The sequence below is a fragment of the Lontra canadensis genome, unplaced genomic scaffold (assembly GCF_010015895.1).
Source record: "Lontra canadensis isolate GAN:19392208 unplaced genomic scaffold, GSC_riverotter_1.0 scaffold26, whole genome shotgun sequence".
In the NCBI taxonomy this organism is placed as follows: domain Eukaryota; kingdom Metazoa; phylum Chordata; class Mammalia; order Carnivora; family Mustelidae; genus Lontra; species Lontra canadensis.
In genome coordinates, this window is record NW_022631020.1 from 2,049,658 (window position 1) to 2,072,891 (window position 23,234).

Genomic DNA, 23,234 nt, shown 5'->3' on the forward strand with positions numbered 1-23,234 from the left:
ATCCTAAAAGTTACAGGGCTACTGTTGTCAAAGACACTGTCTCCCTTAGGCCATCCCCGCCTCCATCTTCTGGAATGGGTACAAGCAGGTACTTGTGGAATAAGGGAGAGAGAGCAGATTGGAAGGAGGTTAAGGAAGGCCACCAAAGGAGGTGGCCAGTGATGGGTAAGGATGGAAGAAACCAACTTTTGACACAGTTATCAAAGGATAAGACTAAACTCTGCTAACACACAGACCAAAATCTGTATTGGATCTACCAGATTACAGACTCCCTGGAGGAGGGTGGCATGTTAAGGCTTTGCTCTCCAGTAAGGAGGCCACCAGCTATGTGTAGCTTCTGAACACTTGAAAGGTGGTTAGCGCCACTGGGGAACTAAATTTCAATTTTTTATTTATTCTTAATTAATGTAAATTTAACTTAAAGATTGATCCTTAGTTTAGTGACTGGAAAACTTCCAAGTGTGCTTGGATTGACTCAAGTACATAAATCTACTTTTCAGTTGTACATTTTATGAGACCGAAATACAGATCCAGAATTTCCAATGAAATCCACTCCTGAGTTGTGCTTTACGTGTGAAATTCACACTGTTTTCACATCCTTCATACAAAAAATAATGTGAAAATGTCCCGTTAATATTGTTTCATATTTACTACATCGTGAGTTGCTAATATTTTAACTCACTGGATTAAATGTTACTATGAAAATTAAACTCACTTGGCTTCTCTTTATCCCCTCCAGAATTCAGAGCAATATGTAGCTCCTGTTAGATTTCTATTGATGGTAACGTCTTAGGAGCGTTTGCATTTTTTTTCTCCCAGCCAACACAGAAGGTAATGGAATGGTAGAAAGTACCCTGCCTTATGAGCCAGCTTCTAGCCTCATTTTGCCAAGGTTCCTTCATGAGACCTTGGGTAAGTCAGTTTCTTTGAGATCCAATTCCTTTATCTGTGAAATGTGGATAACAATTCCTAACTCCATGACATGGTTGCTGCCATGAAGGACAGAGGACGGAGGAAACAGAAAATACTTTGTAAACAATGACATGCTGTCCTCACGTAAGGCGAAAGGAGGAGCTACTCTATAAATATTTATTGAATAATTCTGTTTCAGGATTCTGTATCAACAGGCAGGCTTATGGCTTTCGCAGATGCACAGATGCCAAAAGCAGGACAGTGGATTCAAGATCAAAGGAACCGAGAGAATGGGGTCCTGGGGGCCACGTATCTGGAGTATCCCTTGGTTCTCAGACTGATTGGTTCTGCACCCAAAGAGAACCCACAGAGACGTTTCCCCAAGTACCAATCCCACAGTGTTCTTACGAAAGCCTCACCGGTCCCTGCTTTCTTCCTTCAGTTGCTACCAATCCAGAAATGCATCAAACACTCTGGGGCCCTGATAGTGACCCTGGATGTGATGCATACCCAAGTATTCGGGAAGCATTGCCGGGAAGCCTCCTTGGTTTGAGGGCTTGCTGGAAACACGGAGGCGGAGGCCATCCCCCAGCGCTCTGGGTGCATGGGGAGGAGTGGGCAGCATTTTTTAGTTCATCTGCCCAGAGGAGCCCTCGGAAAATGTGTCCGAATGGAGGGGGCACCTTTTTCTCATTCTCAAAAAGGTCCCATGTACGCTGCCATTGGTCCTGCTTATATGCAAGGCACCTTTTACCTTTCCCAGAGGTTTCTGGGCTCCACTGGGAAAGCAGGATCTCCTACTTACATGATTTTCCAGTTCCTTCTCTTTTATACTTCTCCCAATGCTCTGCTCGTGCAGCCATTTTTCTCAGTTCTTTTTGACTCATGCTTCAGTTTTATTTCCAACATTCCAATCAATGCTATCCCCAATTAGCTCCTTCCGGTGCAGAACCCAGGCAGAATTTAGAAGTAGTTCTTCCCAGTGATTTCTCTAGCCTGGTTTCTTCATTGGGGTTCCTCACCTTGTCCCCTTCAGGCCTTCGGAACCTTGTGTTCTTCCCGCTCCTGGCTTTCTGAGCCCCTCAGAGAGGAGGCGGTGACCGTAGCCTTGCAGGCTGACCATTGATATGGCCTCTGAGTCTTGATATCCTGCTCCTCAAAAACCCCCACCGCTCCCTCTGCTGATCTCTCTCTAGCCCACTTTCTAACAGTACCTGGTGATCGTTTTTAAGTGTGACCCCCTAATTCTCAAGAACTTAAATATTGACTTATCCAACCGCCTGCCCCCAGGTTTTGCCCTGTGTCTGTAACAGACCTTCCCATTAGTTTCAAATCCTCAGAACTCAGAATATGCTCAACAAATGTTTGTCAAACGAAATCCTGATCCTCCTCCAACAAACATCTGCACTATAATACGGACCAAAGTGGAAACAAAAGGAATAAGGCTCTGAACGGGGAATCTCAGTATTATCCTGGAAGGGAAATCAGAGCCGGTGGCATTGACTTACCCTGTTTCTTGCCAAGGAGGTCAGGGGTGAGAGTGAGGATCTGCCTCCGGGATAAATGATTTGATCTTCAAAACCCAGCATCGTTAACCCTGCGATTTGCAAAGTATAATAGCTGGGCTAGCACAGCAGAGGCCTCTGGGAGCTCATTAGGATGCAGATTCCCAGGCCTCGCCCAGAGGTACTGACTCAGAAACTCTGGGGGTGGGGCCCAGCAAGCTGTGTTTTAACAAGCCCTACCAGGGTGACGCTGAAGCCTGCTCCAGGCTGAGAACTGCCATCGTAAGCATTTCTCCCTGGCCCCCCTGTTTGTGCCGAGGGCATAAGGGTGGCAGCCCTGAGTTGATCACAGGGTCTCAAGGTCACGGATTCCCCCAGAAATCACTGCAGGAGGGCTGGCTGAGGGCCTCTCCCAGAGGCTGTGTTTCTGATGGGTCGAAACATAACTCAACTCAACAAAAGACACCTGAGAGATCCGTCCCAGACAAGACTTCATTCTACGAGAATTGCAAGAATAAATGAACTCCCAGCCTGTAGGTTTTGTTCGGGATGAAGCAGGCCTTTCGTCGGGGCGCATGGGGCTTTGTTTCGAGGAGCCTTGTCTGAGGGAGGACCGTCTCGGAGGCCCAGTGGCCCCTAGGAAGCAGCCCCATCCTGCTGGAGATCTTTACAGAGGAGCTGCTTTGTAGCGCCCCAATGTAACGAATATCGAGCTCCACTGCGGGACCCGTCTTCAAAGGAAAACAAGATTGAAGTTCAAGGATAAAGAAATGAAGTTCTGTAGTACTTCCTGAAATACCAAAGGACTTGCTGCTCGACTACAAAATAATCACGGGCTATTTTTAGGGTCTTTACTCACACGACACTTCATTTTTCAAAATACACTTAAAACTCCTCTAGGGGTTCGATTTACTGAAAGCTGTGGCTTTGGACTGTAAGAAGGAATGGGCCGCTCACGTCCGCTCATGGCTGCAGGACGGTGCAGCAGGCCCGTCTGGAAAGCACGGCCCGGGCCCCTCAAGCGACGCGACCTCCCTTCATTCCACACCCCTCAGCTCCCAGGCAAGCCCAGGCCGGGGACCCCAGGTGTCCTCACCTTGCTGACGCTTTGGAGCTAGTTTGTACATTTTTGAAGGGAGAAACATCAATCATGCCCGATCTTGAGGCTGAGATTGATCAAAATTTGAGATCGCCTTAAGGAAAATAGCTCACTTTCGGTCACCTATGGCATTTAGCTGTCTGCCAGACATTGGCCTCCTAGCGAGCTCATCAAAGGGTCCTTGCAAAACAAACAGATTTCTGAGTCAGCCAGGCAAGGACTCATTATCCATTAAGTAATTTATGGGATGCCTTTAATTTTATTTTCCATAAATCTCATTACCATAAAGAAACTATGTCTCCTTGAGTTTCCTAATTTCTAATTTGGAGCATCTTTGGGTTTCCTCTTTTTAATGTTTAAAATTCTCCAAATATATGTTTAAAGCATGATTTTTTCCTTCCTGTGAGCAGCCTGACGATTGAACATCCCCACTTCTATTTCTGGAGCTTGATTTAAAATAGCTCTCAGTGGGCTCTCTTCCCTGATCAATGACGGGCCGTATCCCGCACCTATCAGATGCAGATGCCTGGACGGGAGACGGACGGGAGAAGCTGCCGGCTGGAGTGCTGTGTTGAGAGCCACTTGACCTCCAGGAGAGGGTATAATCCTGCCCTGTAATCACAGTCACCACGGAGAAGAGGTCCCTCCTGGGGCCTTCCCACAGGAAGCCCAAGGCACCAATAAAAATACAGAAACTTGAGAGGCCCCACGGCAAAAGTAGAAAAGGACTTCATTGACTTCTTGAAGAAGAGGGAGTGGCAGAAGTGACTGTCCTTAAAAAGATGCTTCTTTGTAGAACCTTGAAACAGGTTTTTAAATTTCCTGAAAATATACATGAAATGGCATTCTGAGACTTCTGCGTGCTTTGGGGGTAAGAATCAATTTTTCTATGTGGGGTTCTAGTTGCTCCTCTAGCCTGATTAGCTATGTGATGTCACCTGAGCTCTCTGAGTTCCAGTTTCCTGTTTGGAATCAAGGGGTCGAAAACAGCAAAGCCATAAATACATGTACTGCAGCCAGTATAGATTAAATAGTGTAAGTACTCCCCACACAGTATCTATCCCTTATCAACATTAGCTATGGCATCTATATGCCTAACATCTATGTGTACGTACACACAGTCACACACACACACAACCACACACATACACACATGTAAGTGACAGGTGGAAATAACTTCCGCTCACTAAAAGTCATAAAGTTCTAGAAAGTAAATGAAATCTAAATAACAGAAAGTAGAAAGGGCCTTTCTATGAAGTTAGTACACTCTAGGAAGTCCTTCCCAGAATATTACTTAGACCAACTTTTGATGGATACTCTTCTAAGACTAATTACAAACCCACATCCATTTTAAGCAGAGAAAGAACCAGGCTAACAATAATAATGCCTTCATCTTATGTGGTACTTTTCTTCTGTGGAACACACTTTCAAATACATTTCCCTGGGGAAATCAAAACACTGGCCACCCAAGGTCACCATGGTGGGTCTGATAAGTCAACATTCAAGACAACAGTAATAAAAGGAGAAATTCCCATCCCCAAATTTTCTCTTGTATCTTAAAAGGCAAGCGAAAGATTCATAAAATCCGGGTCTCATTTTAACACATGAAAATTTCCAGTCCATTTTCATTGCGGTTTCCAGGAATGGGCAGAGAAAGAAATCCCATCTTTAATTAGAAGAGGAGAAATGTCTAAATATATTCCTAAAACGACAGCCAGATATAATATATTCAACACATATTTGTATTCAAATTATGTTTTTTCACTGTGTCTGTGTTTTCTATCTAAACATTTATAATTCAGTTAGGAGATGCTCTTATGAGAATAAAAGCAATCGTATTAGATACCATTTAAGACTGACCGCACTTACCGGTTTCCTGGATGTCCAGGACCCAGTGGCTACAGTCAGAAAAAATGATTATTGAGCTGCAGGCTGCAATCTAGCCCCTGAATTCCCAGAGAAGTCTTTGTCAGAACTTCCATTTCCTTCCCTGGCCACAGCCCTGGTGGACGGGACTGCTTTTCAGCTGACCTTTTCCCCTCTCTCTCTCCACTATCACCAGCCAAAAGGCTATTTTATCTATCTATACACCTTAACAAATGTCAATCCTCCCTTTTTGGACAAAAGTTTTTAACATAGCTTTGATGATCACCAAATGAAAATAATAAATCACAGAGCCAACAAATTCACATGTTGTAAAAATCAATATATTACACCACACTGAAATACAACTAAGATGTCAAAGGAGGTTAATGGTTAATAAAACAATGTGTATTTTGAAATTTCACTGCTTAGGGACACGTATGTTAGAAGAGAGAATGAGGCGGTCGGATGCTTACCCCCCGATGCATGTAACCATGATTATGAGTGTGACAGGCACAAATGTAGACTAAGAGGTGTAACAAGTGATGTGGCTTTTCAAAATGTCAAACAATTCTTGTTACAGTTTCTAACAAGTTAAAGGACAATCTTGCCTCAACTTACACGATTGTTGCCTTCTTTAAAAATTCAGTTATCTTAAAACTGTCTAAAAAGTAAAAATAAATAAAGAAAGAAATACTTTGCACAAAAAGAACAGTTAAGATCTTGACCCAATCACTATGAACAGGGTTTTTAATCTCTGTGAATGTCCAGCAGGACACTCGAAAGTCACAAGCCATAGGCCGGTTCTTCATTCAAGAGAGTCACGAACATTGCAAGATGTCAACATCCTTCATTCACTCCTGCCCATTGCATTTTCAATAGGCTCCCTAGTCATCTGGACAATGGGGAGAAAAATGTTCCCTTAGATTTCCAAAGAAATTTGTCCTTAAATTTATAGGGTGGTACTGTCCCCACTGAGAACAGTGCCACAGATCTGCCTAAGTCCGACTGAGTAGTGTCGGGTATAAACTGTCAGGATCATTAGCGGAGTAGATACTGGGGAGCCCCAAAGGGATCTAGATAAGACCCCAGTTGAAGGAAGCTCTGGCTGGTAGATTCACCCAAGATACATTAGAATGAGAAGGTCTCCCAGACGTTACCCTTGGTTAGAGATGATAGCAATGGTCCAGACAAGAGGCAGAATTATATTGCAGTAGTGAGAAGGAAAAGGAAGAGGGTAAATTCATTAGAGGGTAAATTCATTAGAAACACACCATCTTTGGGAATGAAGAGAGCAGGGAAGAGATTAGTTAAAGAGGACTTCAGAATTTGGATCCTGTGTGGACACCAATGCTCTTCCCAGGAAGAAGGATGTCGGGGAGTGGAAGCTAATTGGAAATAGGAGCATCGAGGTTGAAGAGAGAGGGAGAGAGATTTATGTCCATATCTACATCTATGTATCTATCCAGGGAGACATGAGAAAGGTTTGAGCCCGGTCAAGGACAGTCCATTCAGTTACATGGAAGTGACAGAAAGAAGAGGGCTAAGTGAAACCATGGAAAAAGAAGAACGAGAAACAAATGGTTCTTTGGATATTGCAGCATCGAGGGTGCTGAAGAGAGTTTCAGAGCTCCAAGATGGAGGTAGTAGCCAGAAGGGTCCACTGGCAGCAGACCACAGGCACGTGGACAGACGTCATCGTGAGGATGTCACTGTTGTTGACTCTCCAGGTGGCAGCTTCCCTGGTTCACAGTTGTGGAGGGGGAGGGCAGCTGGGAAATGAACGCTCAGTGCCTGGAGCTCTTTGGAGTATCTGGTGTTGCAAGAATGCCATTAGCAACAGGAGAAGTTTGGAACTCGCTTTGCTTTGCAGTCTGATGGGCACTGATTACCTGCGTGCTCCCAGGGAGGTGACCCTTTGTAAACCTGGGCTTTGCAAGCAGAATTGGAAGGCTGCACTAGGTGAAGCCCCTGGGAGAGTGGGAGTGTGCTTGCTTCTCCCGTCTCACTGCCAGTCTTCCCTTTCTTTCCTGAGTGGAAGGAGGGAAACCCAACAGGAGTATGGAGAAATGGCAGGACAGAGCTGTGGGCCAGAGAGCTGGAATTGTCCCAGAGGACGAGGTGGGAGGAGGCCACCAGCTCCAGCGGAGGCCCCTCGAGAAAGAAGATGTTCATTTCTCAGATGCAGGGCTGGAAGAAGGTGGGAGGTGAAGGAGACAGCCTGGTTTTCATCAGGAGAGCAGGAAAATGAAATGGGGCCACTTTTGTCTCGTGGCCCTCGCCCTCTGAGACTGATAGGAGATGTTCTACCTGCCCAGACAGGCAAGTGTGGGTCTGGGGCTTGCAGAGAGCTCTCAAAGCTTCGGATGGCCCTTGCAGGCAGGCAGCAGAGATGAGATCAAGGCAGAGAATGTCAAGTGGCCCAGGAGGCAAGACCTCGGTGTGAGAGCACAAGCTTGTTCTGATAATCAAAGTATGGTTTCGTCCCTTTCTCCATCTGCCTTTGGCATCTGAGAGCCATGATAGAGAAGGGATGCTGTCAATTTCAAAAGTCAAGGCCATGGAGACAGAACACTTTAAAACAACAAGAAGGCCTGAGTGCTAGCAAGAGCACCCGGAGAGGTGACTAGAGTTGACGACGTGGGGGACCGTGCTGTTGTCTTCTCCTTGTGGAAACGGTGTCTGCTCTCTGAGAGGGTGTCTCAGAGAACATCTAGGTTTGTTAAGTATCTTGCGGGTGGGTGTGAGTGACGTTGGAAGCGGGCATGGCGGGTATCCCTCACCAAGAGGCACTGGGTCAAGTCCCATATGCTCTGGAAAGGACAGAAGAGCCCGTGGCTTCCGTTGGCCCGAGCAGCCGCATGGAAGGAGCTGTGAGAAGTGCCCACATCTCAATGGGCTGAAAAAGGCAAGTGCTTCGAGCAGACTGACAGATTCCTGGGACATCTTTAATGGTGAGATAAGACCCAGGTACCGGCTTAAAACAAACATTTGTTGAGAACCTTTTGCTAGCACGTTTTTGAGGTGAAAAGTCCTAAAGCCGAGAGATCAGAGTGTATGCCCGGTGGCCAGTGTTCGCTGGAGGCAGCGGAGGCTAGCAGAGCCATGGCTGGTGAATGTGGAGGGGGTGGGGAACGGACTTGAACACAGGCAGTTTGGTTGCAAAATCCACCTGGCTCTGTTTCACTACTCTCTCCCCCAGTTTATGACTCTAAGCCCACCAGGCAGTGACAACTCCCCAGAGTTGCGCCCTTTCCCTGGGTCTTGTCTCTGTCGCCTCTGTCACCTCTTCCTTCCCCTTCCTCCCTCTCTCTGACAGACCACATCTGATCCATTAGGAGGTTCCTCTGGCTCTAGCTTTCTAACAGATCCCAAATCTAGCCCCTTCTCACCACCAACACGGCGGCCACCTTCCTCTAAACTACCATCATCTGAGTGAGTGTGATAGGCTCCTAACCAGTCTCCTCCGCTTCTCCCCAGACCCCACTGCAGTCCCATCTCAACACATTATTCTGGGACACCCTCTGCCAATGTGATCAGATCATACCACTTCTCTGCTCAGGAGCTCCCAATAGCTCCCCACCTCCTGGGTGTGAAAGCCAAGAGGCATGACCATGAGCAGCCCACCTTAAGCCACCTTAAGCCACCCTTCCTTGCCTGGGGCTGGTCCTTGAGCAGCAAACATTGGCCTGCCCCAGGGCTCTGACCTCACTGTTCCCTCTGCTGGAAATGTGCCTTCTCCCAGTTAGTCACATGGCTCAGATGTCTTCCTATAGGGAGGCCTTTCCTGATGTAATATGGTTTCAGTCCTACTCCCTCACTCTAGCTCACCCTGCTTTATTTCCCTGCAAAGTCCTTATCCTTATTAGATCCTCACAAATAGACTTACTTAACTTTTCAGTTTTTCCCCCAACCAGAATGTAACACCTGTGAGGGCAGGTCTGTGTGTATCCCTGACAGCTAATGCCACACAAAAGCTTTAAGACATAGTAAACACTCAGTAAACATTTGCTGAATGAGTGTGTGGATGAATGGACAAATGAAGGAATGAATGTACTACAACAGCTCGTAGTGTGTGCCTGCTTTATGGTTTTGTTCCATCCTCATGATGTGATTTCAAATATTCCTCAACTGTTGTCCTCGTTATTCTGTCGGTCCTCTGGGACTCCAATTTCTTAGCTTTAAACTAGAAGGGGTGCAACGAATTTTAAGGCCACTTCTGCCCTTAAAGTTCTGGGATTGTACAGTGATTGGCAAGGTTGACTTAAGGAGAGATGTATTTTTAGGAACTCTTCTGGAAATCTTATCAGCTCTGCTGGGTTTGGCCTAGATTTGTTACCAGGCTGTTTGAACTGTGAGATCTAACAGGAGCATCTGCATGGTGGCGGGGGGAGGCATTTGGAGAGACCATTGTGCTCCTGCTCCAGAGTCCAGATCCAAGGGAGCACCCAGGTAGGGTGGAGAAGTGACCAGGTTTTGCACTCAGCACCAGGACGGAGCAGGTGTCAAATACTTAAGCTCTAATCTGCAAAAAAGGACACAGATCTAGGGTCTTGGCACCCCAGAGATTTAATACTTTTTAACATTTTCTCTCCTCCTTGAAAAGCACATAGAATGCTACTGTGCACCAAGAACTCTCCAACACCCCCAGCCCAGTCTTCATGGGTGCAATGGTGGGAGCTGCTATGGTCTCAGTCCTAGAGGAGGGTCTTGAACTTTCTGAATGGGAGCCATACTGGCTGCTGAAGGTTGTCAGCAGAAAAGTTTGCTGAAAGTGGATGTGAATATGTTCCTTGATATGAACATATGAACATATGAACCCCAAGGGGTTCCATCGCTGGCCCTGGAGTTCTGTAGCAAGCGAAGGTCCAATTTTTGAGCCACATGGACCCTCAAAACAGCGTACTATGGAGTTCTGACATATATCTGAAGACAGACCAGAGAGAGCAAATCTTCCTCTGCTCTTGTCCCCTGAGACAGTAGCCCTAGCCAGGTCCCCTTGTTCCCGAGATGCAGAATCCAGCAGTTGATAACATCCGAGAGAGGTTCTGATGAGAAGAATCTTCTAGTTCTACAACCTCTTCTCACATCCAACCCCACCCCACCAACTACATAACATGGTTATTCTGGCATGGAACCAGATATGGGATACGCAGATTGGACACTCCGAAGATTCAGAAGACCCCAGAAGGAAGCGGAATGCTACTGGTGTGTTTGAACACTATGAAAAAGATAGCCACCAGGGTCAGACATGCCAAGACGATGGTATTTCATTAATATTTAATGAAATAGGTATTTCGCTACAAAGCACCGTTTGACTTAAGCAGAAAAAGAGAACCCAGAAAATCAGGATGAGGGAGCGGTCCATCTATTAAAACAGGATTTTTAATGTCATTTCACTCACCCTAGAAGTTAAAAAAAAAAATCAATTTCCTGCCATAGTTTTTAAAATCGCTGCGGACAAGGAATGACTCAAGCCCTAAGGATAAAGCAGGCTACAGAAATGAGTCTGAGTCAATGATTCCTTCCTCTTATCTTTCAGGAAATTGAACTAACTGCTAGAATGGAAATCAACAACAAATATTTACTGCACTTAAAACTGGGAGCTCTGAGTAATAAAAAAAAATTAAAAAAAAAAAAAGGAAAAACGTGACAACAAAGTGCATATTCTATAAAAACATAACGCACGCTGATGTAACCCAGGCAGGCATCATCAGGTAACAGGATGCTAATCCCTGGAAGCAGGTAGCACCACAGGATACCTGTCAGATCCAGCTCCCTGGGCCCTTTCTTTCCTCCGCACCCTGCCCCCCTCCCCAGCAGACGGGGCTCCTCTCCTCCAGGCTGATCACTGCCTCCCTGCTGCCACCAGTTGACGTTATTTCTAAGCAACGGCACCCGGTGCTGTGTCACCATGGCAACAGCGGGCCACCACTCCACGGAGTGCAACCGGGAAACTGGGGGAAAGGAAAAATAAGTCACGGGCTCCGCTGCTCCTGGTCACGAGCAACTTCCGAGGAGGTCAACGTGCTTCCCATTTTATGGAAGGGGAAACTGAGGGGCCGGCGTGCTCCCTAATTCCTGCGAAAGGAGAAGCAAAGTGCAAAGCCTAGGGATCACCGCCTACACCTGGGGCTTTGCTCCCTTGTGACAGGGCCATTTCTAGGAGTCCACTGTGAGGGAAACAAACAAACAACAGAGAGAGAGGTGCTTCGGTATCACGGAGATGAACCATAAAATCTTCAGACGTCTATTTTAATGTATATAACGCTGCTCTCTCAACGACATATTTTGCTTCCCCCCCCCCCCGCCCCGCCATATACAATTCTTATTTAAATGTGCCTACTTTTGCTTTTCGGGGTCTAATGACCTGTGGACTTCACTGGGTTCCTTAATCTCTTCTACCAAAACTGCATTTCTCTTGAAAACGTATCCATTTTCCTCTAAGTATTTTTTAAGAGGCATACTGCTGAGTTGGAAAATTAATAACCTGGCATAACCTGGGTTACCACCCTCGTGACAAGCTCTCAAGTTACTTGTTCATTATTTTCCAAAATGGTTTTATCACCTGCGCTCCCATGTGCCTATTTCTATGCTCTTCTAAGGTTGCTTATTTCTCAAACTGGTCTGACCTCCTTCTTTAAGAGAACCAATAGCTTTGAGCCAGACCAAATCTGACAAGATAAAGCGAGAGAGAGGGAAAGAGAGAGAGTCTGAACAATATCTTTTCTGGAATGTAGATGATCCCATGGCCACTCTATATATCCCAGTAACCCCCCGAATTTAGGGTCATTAATAGTGTGTATGAAAAAGCCAACTTGTCCATGTAACAGTGCTTTTACATGTAAAGCATTACACGTAAAGCATTATTTTGCTAATGAAGTCTCTTTTTAACAGGGGGTAAAATGCAAACTAATTTTTATGATTATAATAGAACTCTATATGCAGGCATAAATGATGTTTTGCTTACTGCCATATAATCAACATGACTTTCTTAGAATTTAACAAAAGCGTGTATCTATATGAGAAACAACTGTTAAGAGTCGAGAGATGCCGTTTGCCCTTGAGCAAACCACTGAACTTGAAACTTCCATTGCCCCGTCTATACTTGCTTGTTGCCTGGACCAAGAGATACGCCGTCTATGCAGGAATCTAGAGGACCGGAAGCGGAGCCCCAGTAGAAGGCATCTCATCCCTAGGTTCTTCGTTGACCCAGAGCAGCAAGATTGCAACACTGAGGTTGGAGATTTTGGTGAAGGCCACATTGATAACCTCTGCAGCACTTGGCAGAGATGATCCTGTCTGCACTACTTTTTTTTTTCCAGTAAGAATGACTCAGCAGCAGAAAAATATTAAGCTTGGCTTCAACTTCTTCACGGTGCTGGTTGCTTGAACTAACTCCCCATCAACTATGAGATCTATTCCAGCTTCTCAAATGGTGGTTGCTCTATTTCCAAAGAACCACTGAAGATGGAGATCTTGTCCCCAAGCCAGCAGTTTTAAGGGTTCACTCTTACGCATCTTAGGCCAGTGCTTTAGGCATTTCCCATGGCTTCCTTCAGATTTTGGATACCAAGGGTCAGGAAGAGGATGGGGTGCTTGAACACACAAGTCCTTGGGTAGTTTGCTGACACTTCGTAGGAAACCAGCTCACTCCTCTCATCCCCCACCAAAAACACACTTAGCTTACTAGATTACAGGCAGTTTCTGGAAAGAAAGGGCCATCAACACTTCTTTTTCCAAAGTGGAAAAGTGTAAGAAGTAAAGGCTGTCTGAAATATACTAGACTACCTTGGGGAGGAGCCTAATTGCCTAATTGTCAGCAAATGCGTAGGGCTGGCAGTTAGAAGAGCTGAGTTAGTTTCTGCACAGTCACACGGAGATTTGGGGTGAGTCACAGTCCCTCTCTAGAATTTGGCTTACCCAACCATGAAAAGGAGATGTTGGACCAAGCAATGGTTGTCCGACTCAGGTGTGAGTAACCACACAACCGAAGGCAAATATATCGTGTAGCTTGTGAAAGCATCAATTTTACTAAAAAAAAAAAAAAGTTGGGATAAAAGGGAAAATCAAATACCTTCAAGGGTAAGTAATTTTGAATTTTTTATATTAGAGCAGATATATACAATGGAGTAGAAGGTACCATTTAGAGTCCTCAGATAAATAAGAAGCCTCCTTCTGTCAGTCATTCTCAGTCTCAGGTGACCAACTATTCTCTCCTTTACTTTAAGGATGCCTCAGTGGAAACACTTCAGAAATACTGAACAACAGGGTCTCTAGGGCCACCACTGCCTTGGACGCGCTAGGAGTCACGTTTCTTGCACAGTAGTGGCAAAGATCTTTAGGGAGACATAGGTGACCCCATGGGGTTTGCTTTGTTACCCTGCAACAGAACACAAAGTTAAAGCTCAAGATTTCATCTGCATCGCTAACCCTCCTTGGAGAAGAAAACAGTGCTTCTCCAGATCGTTCCCATGCCTAAAATGATCATGACGGCATACTTTGGATTCAGTGTCACAACTTTGGGGCTGGGAAATCTAACATACTCACTTATTTACTACAATATCAGAGCCAGCCAAGGGCACCTGGGCTGTTCATGTCAATGAAAAGTTGTGTCCATTTGGTTTCAGTTGTGTTTGCTCTCACTTGACAAGATCAATCTTGCTTTAGGAAATCTATCAAATTAACTATTTTTCTTAGGAGTCCATGCTGTGACTACGGATAACATGTATTTGGAATTGCAGATCATCTTATGTCCCTACAAGTGTAAGAATTAAATGTTAAAGGGGTGATAGATTTAGGGTCAAAGAAGTCAAAAAGGCGAGTTCAAATCAAATGGTTAGACTGAAAAATAAATTTTCAAAATAGAGGCAAATGCTTTGCAGAAAACATTTTAGAGATAAGTTAGACTTAATACATTAGAGTAAGTTGATAAATTAGTTTTTATTTTAACTTAAACTTTTGCAACCAAAGTTTTCATGAGCTACTCCTGGAATATTACTAAATGCCTTCCTTTTTATCATAATGTAACTAAATCTTCCATCATGCTAGGAAAATTAGAATATGTTATGTTTTATTTTTAGGTGTGGATCATAGTTTATTTTTTAAAGAGAAATCATAAATATTAACACATTTGGAGATGGTTCAGTGTTATAATATTTTAATCTAAATATCTAAAATGCTTCTTACTCAGCAACATTTATCATTAAAAATTTTATATGCTTGAAAAATTGTTGGGAAACTCCTAAGAAAAATCTAGTACATTTTCACACATGTAAGCTTCCAAAGAACACTATATGGATAACTTCTATAATAACTATTAAAAAGAAGTATGGTGTCACTATAAAAAGAAAGTTTTTGTGCATCACTCTTTTACAAAGGGAGGATTCCTAAAGGATTTTTGTGTGTGTGTGTGAGTGTGAAAACCAGTAAACTTGAAACATGTTTACTTTTTCCACATTCACCTGTATAGCAGCAGACTTTCCTCAACTCAGGGGAAAAAAGAACTGGACAGGCAGAAAGAGAAGTAATGATGAACAGGATTCCCAAGTGATATTTGGTTTTACTCACATGTCACAAGTGTTTGTTTTTCAGAAGATCAAGTTTTAGCTCATAAGCATATAAATAGTGTAATAAGAACCTAATAAGTATGTAAGTACTCACTTGATATCATTTAATCAAGACATGAACATTTTTGGGGGCGGTTAGGTGAGCAGAACATACATCCCTAGTAAGTGTAAGGGGGGGATTCTATTGGGTTGGGACTAGACTTCATCGTTCTTCTGCTTTAAGTACAGGGTTCAAGAATATTTGTTGAGTGGATGAATGGATGGATGGATGGACAGACGGATGAGACAAAGGAAAAAAAAAGTAATTGGCTGTCTTTAATTTATATTTCAAACTTATATTTTCTGTGAAGCAGGAAACTTAAGTGCCATCAGTCTAAAAGTACCGCCCTCCATTTTTTAATATCATAAAACTAATATTTGTGAGATACTTAAGTATCTTGGGTTTCAGTTAGCAAGATGAAACATCTACTGCTGGTTGCTATAATTAGTTTAAGATTCCCTGGGGAAACTTGGATTCATAGCAGGATATAAAATGTAGAGAAACCTCTGTCACTAACCATTTATTTTTGAGAATTTTCAGAAGATGAGCTGTTCAAATTTTTTTTAAAAGTCAAGAAATAGTGCAACCAATACATTAATATGTAAGAGAAATATCTGGTGTAACTGTTGAGAAAGAGGAGAAAATGTTGTCATTATCTTGATTTGATATGATTATATATCCAGAAAATTCAAGAGATTTAAATTAAAATCTCACAAGGAAAAAGTGATTTCTGTTAAGCTGCCAGAAATGAGATAACTAAATAAACTTAAATGGAAACAACAGTTTTCTTGTTTTCTTTAAAGAATCAGGTAGAATATATAATAGAAAATATATCACTCATAACGGCTACGTAAAGCATAAAACAATTAGGAATCATCTTAACTGAAAATGTTTTGGACGAGAAATTAACAAATTTTACCCGGAGATACAAAGTATCACTTAAAAAAAAACTGAGAGCTATTTCTAGATTAATATTCCTATCACTTAAAAGTACTAGTTCTTGCCAAATTACTTTATGGATTCAACACAGTTTTAATAAAGTCTCTAAAGGATATTTGGTTCTTATTGGAGGAGGCTGTTATAAGTATGGGAATGAACTTAATGACTTTGAGATTTTTCTGAAAGAAATAGATGAGGACAGAACACAAATTTCATAAAAAGAATCATAATATATGGGATTGACCCTAGAAGAGGGATATTTGTACTATCAATCAAAATCAATTAAAACTGTTTGTTACTGCTAAAGAGTACACAGACAAATCAATGCAATTGACTAAAAGCATCTTGGAAGGGATGTCAGTATACCCAAGAGTTCAGGATCCAATATAATAAGTACTACACATGGAAAAAGGATGTCTTATTTGAAAGGAATTGTTCAGAAAAATTGGGAAAATGGAGAATAAATTGAATTTGTTGAATTTATTAACTCAACTTATACTAGCCACCAAAATAAATTACATGTTGATTTGATTAAAAAGATACTCCACAAAAGGGCAAAATAATTTATTGGTGAATCTTTGGTAAGAATCATGGAAGTCATCCTGAGAATAAAAACACAACGCAAACAACAAAAAGGTCAATCCACTTTTAATGACTTCGATAAATTTTAACTGAAAACTTCTGACTTCTTGGTACGATGTCAACTTGAGCAGGAGAAGCTACCTAACTCCCTCATCCAAATCCCCAGTGAAATAACTACAAGTTGATAAAAATATGGAAAGAGAAAACTTGGAGCTAGAAATAGGGAAACTGTGTCAGTTTTATGTTTTGAAATCTCTGTTGCTACTAGTCCTACTGAAAAATCCAATATTTTGCCGAGTAGCTACACGAAACTGAAAGTCAGCGTTTCAGTGGTTTGTCTCCCTTGTGCAGTGGGAAAGGCAATAGCAAGGAGGCTTGGCTGGGTTGAATGCTTGGCATGAAGGCTAAGCAGAGGAAACGCTGGGTGGAGAGTAGTAATCCCTAGGGCAAGAAACTGAAGCAGAGATGACATATCCGCTCTGGGTATCCCCTGGCTGGAACTCCCTCCCAGCCACCCTGAGCCTGCTTGCTGCACCACTGAACGCCATCCGGCTCACACTAAGGAGTCCTCTGCCTCCTATCTGGGAAGAGGAGTCTCTTGATAGTCAGGTGGTAAGTGGGAAGCAACGAAAAGATTTCTGTGCCCTGTCTTGAATAAAAAGAATCAAGCCTGGACAGGCCTCTTTTTGATAAAAACAAACAAACAAAAACTTAGATATGCCAAAAAGATCCAAGTGACACCAGCAGAAAGATTCTGCAAATTAAAAAAAAAAAAAAAAAAGAAGGTCAAGATGGACAGCTCAAGGTTTATCATAAAAGAAAATGAAGAAATGTTAAGATAGCATCTTGCTTTGTGTTTTCGATAAAATTCAGGAACGCCCATCCTTTCTTCATAATCTTTGAAACAGAGAAGTTAAGATGGTAAGAAGAGACAAAAGACGGAGTTGAAAAGGGACTGAAAGAGGCAGGTGCCTGGACGGCATCAGAAAGAAAAGTGAGGAAACCACCATTTCAGTAGCAGAATTAAAACTTAATTTTATGCAATAAAGAGCACTGTCAGGGTACAAAATGGAGTCACTGAGGTGGAGAATACACTTGAGACATATTTATACAACATAGAGAAAAAGGAAAAAGAGGTTGAAATGATCCAAGAGCTGCTCACAGATACACAGGTCAGAAAACAAAAATCTAAATGAAGAATGACTCATGTCCCTGGAGAGATAAAAATAAAAGAACAGTTGAAATAGCAGAATTAAAAGATACAGACCAGAAAATTGGGGGAAGTGCAAAGGGAGCCAAGAAAGAAGAGACCTCCATGTCCTAGGTAAAGCCAACGAAAAGCTCTGAGAACTTAGAACATTCTAGAAATCAACTAAGATAAGGGAAAGTTTCTAACATTATTTAGCCCCTCTGCCCAAAAAAGAGTTAACTACCAACAAATTGACTGGCTTGTCTCTTGCATACAAAACATTAAAAGTCAAGAGAAAAATGTCCATAGAGGGTGCCTGGGTGGCTCAGTCAGTTGAGCGACAGCTTAATTTTGGCTTAAGTCACGATCTTGGGATCCTGTCAAGCCCTGCACTGGGCTTCACGCTCAGCTTGAAATTCTCTCCTTCTGCCCCTGCCCTCTCTCTCTCTCACTGTCTCTCTCTCTCTCTCTCTCTCTCACACACACACACACATATAAAATGATAAAATCTTAAAAAAAAAGTTTATTGGGGTATAAAACATTAAAAGCCAATAGAAAAGTATCTAAAGAATGTTCAGGGAAATTATTACTCCAAATAACATACTCTGTCATGTATTTCCTACATGAAAATAAAAAGAATTCCCCAATAATCAAGGGGTCAAAAAATATACAGTTCCTAAGGATCCCACTTTGAGGGATATATCCTATAGGAAAAAAATCAGGTATGGGATTACATACTTAATGTATCAGGATATTAATCACAGCATAATTTATGAAAATAAAAAATTAGAAACAATGTCAATGTTAAGTGACAGGAAATACCAAAATAATTTATTATATGTTCATATTATTAGACACTAAGCATCTCTTAAATTCTAGCAATGCAGAATGTCAGATTCAAATGCTTACCATGTGACAGTATATATTTTGTATCTTTTCTTCAGGAGGCAAATATTTTATCATCAGAAAATACAATAAAACAAAAAACATTCCGAAAATTCTAAAAATGCCCCTTGGGCTTTTATGCTGGCAACCATGTCATTTCCTCATTTAAAACTGAACAATAGGTCAAATGTCACGAAGATCTAGAGACGAGCATTTATAAAATGTGAATATACTTTCCAGACTGAACAACCTAAAAGGCAAGAAAAGTAGTAAACCAGGGAAATCACATTATTTTGCTAAGTTTGGACACATTTCCATTGATAGGGACTCTGCCCACTTAGTTGATACAATAAGCAATATTGCATATCCTAGTCTGTTGTCCAAGTCATTCAGCAGAAGTTATTATAATAAGCGTGACTGAAAAATAAGTCACAAGTAAAATACAGTTTAATATTTAAACAACTTGATGTTCATTTGAATAATTCAAACTCGCAGTGAGTAGGTTGTGGTAGGGGGCTGGCCAACTTTTAAGAAAAGAGATTAAATAAAAGAATGAACAGAGTGACAATGGCTTGCAAATTGTAGCTTCCTAATATAGTAAAATTTGCATAACACTTTTCATGGAACTTGGCATAAAAATGTTAAATTATAACTCCTTATTATTACTGCTAATAATAAAACATAATTAATGTAAAATTAACCACTAAGGAACCAAATGAGACCGTTTTAACATTACATTAAAGGTACAGCTCCACCTCTCTTCACCTCCTTTGATTTTATAGGATTGCAGAATAAAAGGGGGGATCCTAAGGGAAAAAAAATTATCTGGATTTTATTATTCATAACAGTGATAGCAAATATCGAGTTTCTTTTTTGTATTTTACATGGTTAAAATATTATGCTAGGGCTTGATCCCTTTGGGGACTTAGAGCACATATTTTTAGAAGGGTTGGCTAAGGCTTGGGATGAAGCACGAGTCCATGATATCAGCAACCCGTAATCACTGTCTCTTCCTTTAATCAGCTAAGCTATTCAACCGTGTACAAGAGCCTCAAACACGTCTACGAAATATTATGAAAAGTAAATTGTTATGCAATGAGTAAATAATTACATGTTAAATCCAGGACTACTAACAAATATGGGAAGGAATATTTGCCAAGAAACATTGTTTCTAGTGCAACATAAAAACATTGAACTAGAATGAAACTGTCTGATGACAAATTATTTTAGGTTTAAAAAGTATAATGAAGGATTTGCTCTGTCGGCTCTGACACAGACTGAATGTTTTCAAGACTTGGGTACAGCCATGTTTGGGGGTAAAAATCACAGGTACAGTAATTGGTGTGCAGATTCAAATATTAATTTCTTCTAAACTGTTTAAGATACAAATAATAACCACCCAATCAAAATGTGATTAAAATACAGAGTAGGTGACATTGTTAATCTTCCAACCACTCTGCTTTCCTTTCTTTCAACTGTCTGACTAATGAATGAACTAAAAACATCTAGAATTCTACACAGTTTTCATATAAACAGTGAGACTGCCTCAATCACCGCAACACTTGACGTTTGAATCCACACATTATCATCCCAGATCGTGTCATTATGTTCAGCCAATAAGCAAGAGAAACAGGAGAGAAATTATGCCTTCCCTAAGAGCTCTGAGAGTGACTATAGTAACATTCTTCTAGAATTAAAAGCTGTCCTAGATCTTAGGAAATATCCCTTCTCCTGTCCCTCTTTCAGAGGGAATCAAAAGACAATTCAGAATTTTAAAAATCAGGGTAGCATACCATTTTAAAGGGAAAAAAAAGTCTCAGCCTGTTCTCTGATGGCTTTTATGGGGTTCAAGCATTATCAGGATTCAGATGCCTATTCCTCCAAATATTCTTGAACATAAAGAAACAAACAAAGCGTACTGTAGTTCTTAATGACATATCTTTTTTTAAAAGATTTTATTTATTTATTTGACAGAGAGAGAGAGACAGTGAGAGAGGGAACACAAGCAGGGGGAGTGGGAGAGGGAGAAGCAGGCCTCCCACTGAGCAGGGAGCCTGATGCAGGGCTCCATCCCAGGACCCTGGGATTATGACCTGAGCCCAAGGCAGACACTTAATGACTGAGCCACCCAGGCGCCCCAATGAATTACCTTTTTAAAGAAACATGGTGGACAATCTCAGAGCTCTCTTCATGTCTTCATTAAAAATTTTAATACAATTATGATCATTAATATTAATCATATTTATGGAGAATTTTATAGAGTGAATAAAGTACTTCCAGCATGCATTATCTCAATAAGTGTCAGAGGTAGACAATGGTGCTCAAAGGATCGGTGTGGAGACCATCAGCCTGCTCACTAAGAAACAATTCTAATTACTAGCTTCATTACTGAGGTTACTCAACACTTTCTCCCCAAGATTACCAGTCTCCGTCTCATTTTGACTCTGCAAGTGATTCAGATTCATGACTGACTGCCCCTGTGCTATTTACAGAACAGCAATAAGTATATTAAGAAAATCTACTGGCTTTGCGATAAAGCGGACTATAGCCAGCTCATAAAGCTGGTATCTGAGTCCTTCAGCAGGAAGGAAAACATCCTTTCTGGGGGAGCCTGTCCTGTTGTGCGGTTTGGTACAATAGCTCTCTTTTTCTTTCCAGGGTCAAAAATTCAGCAAAAGAAATTAATAAAAAGCCTTCTCAGAGAAAAAAGAAGAAGAAAAAAAGAAGTTTCTCTCTACCGCCCACCCCAGACTGCCCCCTCCCACCGAAGGAGAGATGGAGAATTTTAGAAATAGGAGTTTATTCACAGAGCTTAACTAAAAGCAGACTTCCTCTGGATTAGAACTGCAATTTACATACTGTATAAAATGTCAGGATGATATTCTGGTTTCTTACACACACTGCTGATTTTATTGTATACTTTACTGTCTTTATCCTCCTCTAAAAATTTACCCTTTCTAGGTTTAGATAATTTTCTAACATAAAAAGTAGGTATTCACTTTTTTTTTTTAATAAAAAGGCAAAGTGGTTCGCCATAAATGTTTGAAGTTCCGTAGGCATTCACTCTATATAGACACATACACACCTAAATATGTATATGTAGACACAAGAGAGAAAGAGAGAGAGAAGGAGAGAGTGTGAGACAGAAGGAGAGAGAGAGAGAAACGGGGGAAGGGAAGCGGGAGGGAGAGGGAGAGAGAGAAATAGTAGTAGCCAAAATTTATTGAGGACTCTTAAAATGCTAAAGTTCTAGAATTACTAGTCAATGCATTAAATGTTCTTGCAAAAGTCCTGTTTAAAAGTTGGCACAAGTGGCTTATGTTTAAATTCTGAACTCCACACAGGAATTGCAGCCTGCTTTGGAAGCTGATTCCAAATTAAGCCCCATATTGACCTAACAGTCTAACCTTCCTAAACCTTATTCGTCTTATCTATAAAATGGGACAATATTCCATATCCCTCAGGAAGTTGGGAGCATTAAGTTAGAAAAACAAATGTTTTAAAACAATTTGAAAGCAATTGTCAAGGTACCTAGAACATTTTAAAGCAGTTGCTTTAAAAAGAGTTAGTTCCCTTCCTCTGTCCTATTGTTTGCCATTTAACTTTGAAATAAAAGAAAACTGTGGTGCTCTGTGGACCTGGCCCTGAGCTTCAGATTTGTTTTAGTGAAGGGAAAACTAGCACTTGTTCACTTTCTTTCCCAAAAAAATGTAATGACTACACATGAAATTAAAACAAAATATCAAAATACCATTTTAAAGGGCTCATTCCCATGTAACAGCACCCTGCACTCAGTTCCCCAAATACCATATTCAGTAGAAAGAAAGGTCGCAAAAATATTCTGTTTTTCAAACTTAAGAAAAATAAAAACGCATTCACGTAGCTACATTAGTAAATTCAATGTACTTTTCTCACTTAGGGTTTAAGTGAATTAAGGGAGTTCAGTGACTACCACTCTGGTAGAAAGAACCTTCAACTGCTGGATTTTGGAGCTCCCTAGAAACTGTTACCAGAATCATGGAAGTTACCATCAGTTTGCAGTCTGTTCTGGGGATGATTTTGTAACAAGACCAACTGCACAGGACTTCTGAATCACCCAGCCAAAGGCAGCAAATGGATTTCACTCAGTTTCTCTCTTCCCACCTTGCCTGTCCACAGCAGGCATGACTAATCAATCCCGGCACTTTCTCCCTACAAATCTAGTCTTGGCAAAGGAAAATTTCTCAAAACAAGTTTCCAGGCAGGCAGCCACTACCAACTGATCAGAGTTCCCTTGTGAGTTGAAACCGCCCCCAGACTAGGCTAAAGGTTACCTTTGAATTGCTTATGAAAAATGGGGGCAGAGGGGGTGTGCTTGCTGAATAAATTAACAGTCTTAACATGGTTCTAATGGGATTATTTACGCTCCTTATGAGACCAAACTTCTTAGGCATTTCATTACCGTTCATTTAGATATAAATACCTATAATACTTCTTATAAATCCTTCCTATCTCTTCATTAATAAGAACTTCTTAAGAGCCATTATGAGAAATACTCTTGGCCAGTTCAAATTGCCGTATGTTGTTATAATTAATAAAAGTGTACATCGTCACGAACAGCCTATAATTCAGGCTCTTTAATAATTAGATTGAAATGAAGTTTTATTATATT

General features: G+C 41.7%; 1 protein-coding gene across 9 annotated transcripts in view; it reads right to left on the minus strand.

The window, feature by feature from the left end:
- Positions 1 to 23,234, minus strand: part of MBNL2 (muscleblind like splicing regulator 2) — a 157,336-nt gene that overhangs the window by 112,640 nt on the left and 21,462 nt on the right. Inside the window, exons 1-3 of one of the 9 annotated variants that reach the window (XM_032864131.1) lie at positions 8,666 to 8,676; positions 6,370 to 6,377; positions 2,421 to 2,427 (exon numbers count right to left, since the gene is read on the minus strand). The exons of the other annotated variants lie outside the window; for them this stretch is intronic. The gene's annotated coding sequence lies outside the window, so the exon portion shown is untranslated. Of the gene's footprint in view, positions 1 to 2,420; positions 2,428 to 6,369; positions 6,378 to 8,665; positions 8,677 to 23,234 lie in introns of those variants that run through there. 9 annotated transcript variants of the gene reach the window in all.